The 9,014-nt window shown below is 36.3% G+C and overlaps 1 pseudogene; it reads left to right on the top strand.

Moving 5' to 3' along the window:
- The window catches only part of LOC116905015, a 10,337-nt pseudogene extending 1,962 nt beyond the window's left edge, over nt 1-8,375 (top strand).
- The last annotated feature ends 639 nt before the right edge of the window (nt 8,376-9,014 follow it).

Raw genomic sequence — 9,014 nt, 5'->3', positions numbered from 1 at the left:
AAGTCCCATTTGTTGATCCTTAGATCTTAGAGTGTTTTGTTCAGGAATACCCCCCAGTACCATATATTCAAGGCTCTTCCCACTTTTTTCTTCTATTGTCATTAAACATCTTGTTCCCCCATCTATAGTACTGAGAGTTTTTGCTGAGTATAGCAGCTTTAGGATGGCATTTGTGTTTCTCTTTTGGTCTATGATGATCTGCTGCCCAGGTTCTTCTGGCTTTTATAGTCTCTCATGAAAAGTATGGTGTAGCGCTGATAGGTCTGCCTTTATATGTCACTTGACCTTTTTCCCTTACTGCTTTTATTGTATTTGTTTTGTATATTTTGTGTTTTGACTATTATGTAACAAAGAATTTCTTTTCTGATCCAATCTGTTGGGAGTTCTATAGGCTTCTTACTCGTCTATAGGCATCTCTTCTTTTGGTTAGGGGAAGTTTCTTCTGTGTAATTTTTTGTTGAATATATTTACTGTTCTTTTAAGTTAGAGAATTTTCTCTTCTATATTCTCATTATCCTAGGTATTTGTTCTTCTTTGTCTCCTGGATTTCCTGGATGTTTTGGGTTAAGAACTTTTCATTTGGCATTTGGCATTTGACTATTGTGTCAAAATGTTTTCAATGATATCTTCTGTTGTGAGATTCTGTCTTCATCTCTTTTTTCTCTTCAGAGATGCTTGCATCTATGATTCCCTGATATCTTTCCTAGATTTTTTTCTATATCCAGAGTTGTCTCCTTGTGATTTCTTTATTCTTTCTATTTCCACTTTTAGATCCCGAATGGTTTTGTTCAATTCCTTCACCTGTTTGCTTATGTTTTTCTAAAACTCTTTAAGGAAATTTTGTGTTTTCACTTTAAAGGCATTTACTTAGTTACCTGTGTTCTTTATTTCTTTGGTTATTTAAGTTATTTAACGGAGTCCCTCTTTAAACCCTCTATCATCATCATGAGATGATTTTTAAATCAAATCTTGCTTTTCCTGTGTTTTGGGGTATCTAGTACTTGCTATGTTGGCATCTCCTGATGCCAAGTAGTCTTGGTTTCTGTTACTTAGGTTTTCTCTACCCTTGCCTCTTGCCATCAGTTACCTCTGATGTTAGTTGGTCTTGCTATTTCTGACTGGAGCTTGTCCCTTCTGGCATGCCTGTGAGCCTTTGATCTCTTGGGAGTGAGAGCATTCCTGGAAGACCAGCTCTCTCTCTGGACTGGCTTTGGGTCAGGAGTGCTGTGGGAGTCAAATAACTCTGGGTGCAGATGGAGACCAGAAAGGTACATAACACATCATTTTCCATGATCAGTGCTTTGTTGACATACATTGTCATATGGGATTATTTCAAACTACATTCTATAACTCCTGCATTGCTTATAAAAGTGCAAACATTGTTTAAAAAAACTGATTGACACAAAAATATGCACACTGAGGTAAATTAAAGTGATCATTAGAAAATTATTTTTCCAGAGGCACTTTTTTCTTTTCTAATAAACACCTTATATCTAGTATCTAGGTCACTGGCTAAGACACACACACACACACACACACACACACACACACACACTGTAATCATACAATGGCTAAAAAATGCTTCAAAACTTTTCTTAAAGGTCAAATCTAAACTATTTTTAAGTAATGAAATTCAAACATTAAACATGCTTTCAAAGCAGCAGTATATATGCAGGGCCTATAATCTCAGCCATTTGAAAGGCCGAGGAAGTACAATAAAAATACCAAAGCTATCGTTAGCTAAAGACGAGGTTTAGTATTTTAGTGAGATCCTGCCTCAAAACAAGATGCAAAACAAATTTTATGGTAACCTAATTCAGTGAGAGATGTTTCAATTCCAGTTTTGCTTATTAGGTAACAGATTGAAATTAAAGCTGAGATTAATAATACTTGAATGCAGTAATACAATAAGACTCGAAAGATATCAGTTGAGGAACATCAGAAACAGTATTTATGATTATAAGCTAAAATATGTGTTATACATGTATGAAATTCTGAAATAATACAATATATTAAAAGATAATTGTCACTGTTGATATTAATGATATTCTCGTGTATAAACATTACATGAAATTAAAGTGGAAATTGTAGTTAGTTAAAATAAGAAATCTTATAGAGACTGAACCAAGAATCACAGGGCCTTCATGAGTCTGCACTGTATCCTCTGTGTATATGTTTTAGCTATTAGATTAATATTTTTATGGGACTCATGACTGGAATTCAATCTGGAAATTGCTAGGTTAAATGTATACATTGTTATATATGTTAGGCAGTAACTACTTTCTTGAAAGGAATTTACAATCCACTTACAGTTTCAGTAACACTGCAAAATGTCCTTGGGTGTATGCTCATTAGGCTTCCAATTCCTCTCTAAAGTGTGACACGTCAATTTATTGATTGTTAGTGAAGTTCCCAGTGTAGTGGCTAACTTCTAATAGTCTGTGAAATACCCCTCTATTGACCTTTTCCTTTTCAGAGGAGTCTTTTAAGGTTTCTTTTTCTTTTTTGATTTTTATTATTTTATTTATTTACATTCTAGTCATTGTCCCCACCTCTTGGTCCTCCCTCCCAGTTCCTCATCCCATTTCACGTCTCCCTTGTCTCCAAAATGGTGCTTTCTCCCATTTCAAGCCTCCCCTACCCTGGGACCTCAAGCCTCTAAAGGATTAAGTGGTGTTTTAGTTTTAATGATGATCAGAAGAAAAGTATCTCCATATTCCTGTGGCAACATTTCACCAGGTCTGTGAACTATCCTTAATGCTGTGTCTATTTGTGCTATTGCATTCTACAGTGTCCTATAATGAACTTCTTTATAGTAACAACCCATTTTGTCACCAATGTCTTAAACTATTTCAATGTTGTAATTATGAAAACTCTTTATTACTACAGAAAGATAGCATTTATTCATCAAAGAAGTTTTATGCTTAATGTTTATAATTAATAAAGGTAATAAATATTTGGTAGGCATAGAATGTTTGTGTAGAAATAGCAAAACAAAAGCCATTATTAGATAAAAGTAATGCATGCTGACAAAAACAGAAAATAAATAAAATAAATGTATATTATTTTCACTGATGAGATTAATAAGAACATACTTTCTTCCTAATTTTTGAACCTCATTTTACATTTTTATATATCATCACACATAGCTTTGTACATATGTACTGCATATATATATACATATATATATATACATACATATATGAGTATATTGCTACAACTAGACTACCTGTTTTTGGATCAATCCACAGGCAAACAAAGCTTTTTAAAAGAATCATTACTTTAAGATGGCTGACACAGGTATAGATTATGTTTCTTTTTCTCTCCAAATGAACAAAGAGTCCCTATGTCCTATGAAAATACTGACAAGATTTTTATTGGAATATATCTGTGAATTTGTACAAAATTTATATTTCTAGAATTTTCACATTTTCTCTTACATACAATGCTTCCTTTCCCTCACTTATTTCTTTAATAAATTTAAATAAGTTTTTTTCAATTTCTCTATAAATTCTTGCACCTCTCTTGTTACATTTACTCCTTATTCACATTTTTATTCCTACAGTAAAACACCTGTCTTTATAATTAGATTTCAAAATATTTTTTCTGATTCTTATACATAAGCATATGAAATTTTCTAATATTTTTAATAATTGAGTAGTAGTTTCTCTTATTAGCCTCAAATACAGAACAAAGTTTCCCTTCCTTTTCAGGAAACATGTATACTTAATCCAACTTCTAAGCTTACTTATTTGCCACTGTAACTCAACATACAAACCCTTTCCTCTGTCTGGTGTTAACAGGAGTATTTTCAATGTTTCTGTTCCTGTGACATTGGTAGTACATAAGCTACTTTGCTGTTGCTGCAATACATAACTCTGGCAAAAGTAATATAAGAAAGAAATGGGTCTGATTTGGCTTATAGTTCCAGAACCCTTCGTAGTGGGGAAGTATAACAACGGACATTGAAAACATGCGAACACAAACAGGAAACAGTGTGATCGCCTACATCCTCATACAAGAAGCAAAAAGAGAAAAGAGGAAATGGGGCAAGTCTATAAAACCTTGCAACCTGCCCTAGTGACCTGTTTCCTCAAACAAGTGTTCCCCTCATAATGGTTAGATACCCTTTTCAAACAGCACTAGAAACCAAGTATTTAAATACTTGAACCTGTGAGGGGCAGCTCTCATTCAAACCACCACAAAATAGATGAAGGAAAAGTTTCTCTATTTATACTTTTTTAAGATGTTTTATTACAAAAGAACAGAATTCTGTGGCTTTTCCCATTTTTATGAAGATTACATTGTGATTGTTCATACTGAGCTGTTAATGTAATGAACAGTTTTAAATTCTTAGTTGCATGCCAATCAGTTGTTGGCAATCAGCCATATCAGGATTCAGTTCTATAAATGGTGGGTTTCTATCAGCAACTAAGTGGGAGTAGGAGTTTTAACTTCTAAGTTTACATAGTAGCCTGGCTTGCCAATACCTGTCCTTTTAGCCATCAGACACTGGTTAAATTCATGAATTAATAAAATTGGGAAATGGTTTTACTCATTTCATTTCTGTAATAGACTGTATGTGGCAAGAATGAAGGTATCAGTTCATTAAATATTTAGTATAACTTCCTTTGTTACTCCAATTGTTCTATGTGGTGTATATGTGACATAAGAACAATAACAAGGGGCACTGGAGCTGCAGGTTCCCCACAATCCAGACACTGCCCAGACCTGAAGGGACAGATTAACAGTTCTCTGCACCCAAATCCGTGGGAGGGACAGCTAAACCTTCAGAGGGGCGGACACGCCTGAGAAGCCAGAAGAGACTACACTCTACCCACATTTCTGACTCCAGAGGAAAACACCTAACGCCATCTGGGACCACGGTGCACAGGGGCTCCGGGAAAAGGCAGCGCAGGCCCTCCTGGTGGCTGCCCTCACCGAGAGCTCAAAAGCAGCCCCCCAAGAGCAACTTGAGCAGCGGGACCACAGGTAAGACCAAATTTTCTGCAACAAGCGACCTGCCTGGTAGACTCAGGACACAGTCACAGGAACAGCTGATGACAGTAGGCAGGAAAGACTACAGGCCCCAAAGCAGAACACTCTGTTCCCACAACTGACTGAAAGAAAATAAGAAAACAGGTCTACAGCACTCCTGACACACAGGCCTATAGGACAGTCTAGTCACTGTCAGAAATAGCAGAACAAGTCAGGAGACAACCTGATGGCGAGAGGGAAGCACAGGAACCCAAACAATAGAAACTAAGACTACATGGCATCGCCGGAGCCCAATTCTCCCACCAAAGCAAACACAGAATATCCAAACACACCAGAAAAGTAAGATCTAGATTTAAAATCATATTTGATCATGATGCTGGAGGACTTCAAGAAAGACATGAAGAACTCCCTTAAAGAAACAAAGGAAAACATAAATAAACAAGTAGAAGCCTATAGAGAGGACTCACAAAAATCCCTGAAAGAATTCCAGGAAAATGCAACCAAACAGGTGAAGGAATTAAAAATGGAAATAGAACCAATAAAGAAAGCTCAAAGGGAAACAACCTGGGATATAGAAATCTAAAGGAAGAGACAAGGAGCTGCAGTACAAGCATCACCAACAGAATACAAGAGATAGAAGAGACGATCTCAGAGGAAAAACATACCATAGGAACATTGACACGACAGTCAAAGAAAATGTAAAATACAAAAATCTCCTAGCCCAAAATATCCAAGAAATCCAGGACACAATGAAAAGATCAAACCTAAGGTTAATAGGTATAGAAGAGAGTGAAAACTCCCAGCTCAAAGGACCAGTAAATATCGTCTACAAAATCATAGAAGAAAACTTCCCTAACCTAAAGAAAGAGATGCCCATAAACATACAAGAAGCCTACAGAACTCCAAATAGATTGGACCAGAAAAGAAAATCCTCCTGTCACATAATAGTCAAAACACCAAATGCACAAAATAAAGAATATTAAAAGCAGTAAGGGAAAAAGGTCAAGTAACATATAAAGGCAGACCTATCAGAATCACACCAGACTTCACACCAGAGACACTTCATATTCATCAAAGGAAAAATCCACCAAGATGAACTCTCAATCCTAAATATCTATGCTCCAAATACAAGGGCACCTACATACATAAAAGAAACTTTACTAAAGCTCAAAGTACACATTGCACCTCACGCAATAATAGTAGGAGATTTCAATACCCCACTCTCATCAATGGACAGATCATGGAAACAGAAATTAAACAGAGATGTAGACAGACTAAGAGAAGTCATGAAGCAAATGGACTTAACAGATATTTATAGAACATTCTACCCTAAAACAAAAGAATATGCCTTCTTCTCACCACCTCATGGTACTTTCTCCAAAATTGACCATATAATTGGTCATAAAAGAGGCCTCAACAGACACAGAAAGATAGAAATAATTCCATGCGTCCAATCAGACCACCATAGGCTAAAGCTGGTCTTGAATAACAATAAGGGAAGAACACCCACACATACGTGGAAGTTGAACAATGCTCTATTCAATAATAACCTGGTCAAGGAAGAAATAAAGAAAGAAATTAAAGTCTTCTTAGAATTTAATGAAATTGAAGGTACAACATACCCAAACTTGTGGGACACAACGAAAGCTGTGCTAAGAGGAAAACTCATAGCTCGGACTGCCTGCAGAAAGAAACAGGAGAGAGCATATATCAGCAGCTTGACCACACACCTAAAAGCTCTAGAACAAAAAGAAGTAAATACACCAAGGAGACATAGAAGGCAGGAAATAAACAAACTCAAAGCTGAAATCAACCAAGTAGAAACCAAAAGGAACATACAAAAATCAACAGTACCAAAAGTTGGTTCTTTGAGAAAATCAACAAGAAAGATAAAGCCAGACTAACGAGACGACACAGAGAGTGGGTCCAAATTAACAAAATCAGAAATGAAAAGGGAGAGATAATTACAGAATCAGAGGAAATTCAAAAAAATCATCAGATCCTACTACAAAAGCCTATATCTAACAAAAACTTGAAAATCTGCAGAAATGGACAATTTCCCTAGACAGATACCAGGTACCGAAAGTTAAATCAGGAACAGATAAACCAGTTAAACAACCCCATAACTCCTAAGGAAATAGAAGCAGTCATTAAAGGTCTCCCAACCAAAAAAGAGACCAGGTCCAGACGTGTTCAGTGCAGAATTCAATCAGACCTTCATAGAAGACCTCATACCAATACTATCCAAACTATTCCACAAAATTGAAACAGAAGGAGCACAACCGAATTCCTTCTATGAAGCCACAATTACTCTTATACCTAAACCACACAAAGACCCAACAAAGAGAACTTCAGACCAATTTCCCTTATGAATATCGATGCAAAAATACTGAATATAATTCTGGCAAACTGAACACAAGAGGACATCAATACAATCATCCACCATGATCAAGTAGGCTTCTTCCAAGGCATGCGCAGATGGTTTAATATACAGAGCCCATCAACGTAATCCATTATATAAACAAACTGAAAGAATAAAACCACATGATCATTTCATTAGATACTGAGAAAGAATTTGACAAAATTCAACACCCCTTCATGATAAAAGTCCTGGAAAGAATAGGAATCCAAGGCCCATACCTAAACATAGTAAAAGCCATATACAGCAAACCAGTGGCTAACATTAAACTAAATGGAGAGAAACTTGAAGCAATCCCACTAAAATCAGGGACTAGACAAGGCTGCCCACTCTCTCCCTACTTATTCAATATAGTTCTTGAAGTTCTAGCCAGAGCAATCAGACAACAAAAGGAGAAAAAGGGAATATGGATTGGAAAGAAGTCAAAATATCACTGTTTGCAGATGATATGATAGTAAATTTAAGCGATCCCAAAAGTTCCACCAGAGAACGACTAAACCTGATAAACACCCTCAGTAATGTGGTTGTGTATAAAATTAACTCAAAAAATCAGTAGCCTTCCTCTACATAAAAGAGAAACAAGCCGAGAAAGAAATTATGGAAACAACACCCTTCATAATAGTCCCAAATAATATAAAATACCTCGGTGTGACTTTAACCAAGCAAGTAAAAGATCTGTACAATAAGAACTCCAAGCCCCTGAAGAAAGAAATTGAAGAAGACCTCAGAAGATGGAAAGATCTCCCATGCTCATGGATTTGCAGGATTAACATAGTAAAAATGGCCACTTTACCAAAAGCGATCTACAGATTCAGTGCAATCCCCATCAAAAAACTAATCCAATTCTTCAAAGAGTTAGACAGAACAATTTCCAAATTCATCTGGAATAACAAAAAGCCCAGGATAGCTAAAACTATCCTCAACAATAAAAGGACTTCAGGGGGAATCACTATCCCTGAACTCAAGCAATATTACAGAGCAATAGTGATAAAAACTGCATGATATTGGTACAGAGACAGACAGATAGATCAGTGGAATAGAATTGAAGAACCAGAAATGAATCCACACACCTATGGGCACTTGATTTTTGACAAAGGAGCCAAAACCATCCAATGGAAAAAAGATAGCATTTTCAGTAAATGGTGCTGGTTCAACTGGAGGTCAACATGTAGAAGAATGCAGATCGATCCATGCTTATCACCCTGTACAAAGTTAAGTCCAAGTGGATCAAGGACCTCCACATCAAACCAGACACACTCAAACTAATAGAAGAAAAAGTGGGGAAGCATCTCAAACACATGGGCACTGGAGAAAATTTCCTGAACAGAACACTAATGGCTTATGCTCTAAGATCAAGAATCAACAAATGGGACCTCATAAAACTGCAAAGCTTCTGTAAGGCAAAGAAAACTGTTGTTAGGACAAAATGACAACCAACAGATTGGGAAAAGATCTTTACCAATTCTACAACAGATAGAGGGCTTATATCCAAAATATACAAAGAACTCATGAAGTTAGACTGCAGGGAGAGAAATAACCCTATTAAAAAATGGGGTTCAGAACAATGCCAAGCAACTAGAGCTTCCAGGGACTAAGC

The sequence above is a fragment of the Rattus rattus genome, chromosome 7 (genome assembly GCF_011064425.1).
Source record: "Rattus rattus isolate New Zealand chromosome 7, Rrattus_CSIRO_v1, whole genome shotgun sequence".
Classification (NCBI taxonomy): domain Eukaryota; kingdom Metazoa; phylum Chordata; class Mammalia; order Rodentia; family Muridae; genus Rattus; species Rattus rattus.
Note: the sequence above shows the minus strand (reverse complement) of the source record. Positions and strands in the feature narration are given on the sequence as shown.